At 47.3% G+C, this 459-nt stretch overlaps 1 protein-coding gene across 1 annotated transcript in view; it reads left to right on the top strand.

Moving 5' to 3' along the window:
• Positions 1–459, top strand: part of MTPAP (mitochondrial poly(A) polymerase) — a 40,124-nt gene that overhangs the window by 12,735 nt on the left and 26,930 nt on the right. The gene's annotated exons all lie outside the window — the stretch shown is intronic.

The raw sequence follows: 459 nt of genomic DNA, 5'->3' as shown, positions 1-459 counted from the left end.
CCCTCCCACAAACCCTACACTCCCTCACCCTGCCCCCAACCTTCAACATATACACAACCCCCCCAACATACCCTCTGCTCTCCCACACCCTCTCACAAACGCCATCTCCACACACTACCATACACCCACATCCCACCCCACGTACACATATGTACACATACGTACATACACACATGCATGTGCGCGCGCACACACGCACTGTCTCTCTCTCTCTACCTTAAGTTCTGGTGGTACTTAAGGTTGTGGCGTTTTAAATTGGTGGTATGCAATTTATAAGAGTTTAGGAACTGCTGATCTAGTCTAAGCTTGTGCCTGAGGCAGGATCATCCTTATCCAAACCATTCTATACAAATCCATTGTCTAACTTCTTAGGGTTGACTGTAGCTTTGTTAACACAGCCACAAGACATAACACCTATCAAAGCTTGTGCCTGAGGCAGGATCATCCTTATCCAAACCA

This window comes from Gavialis gangeticus, unplaced genomic scaffold (assembly GCF_001723915.1).
Source record: "Gavialis gangeticus isolate Ggan-Ray unplaced genomic scaffold, GavGan_comp1, whole genome shotgun sequence".
NCBI lineage: Eukaryota > Metazoa > Chordata > Crocodylia > Gavialidae > Gavialis > Gavialis gangeticus.
The sequence above is the reverse complement of the archived record's forward strand: the minus strand, read 5'-3'. Positions and strand labels throughout refer to the sequence as shown.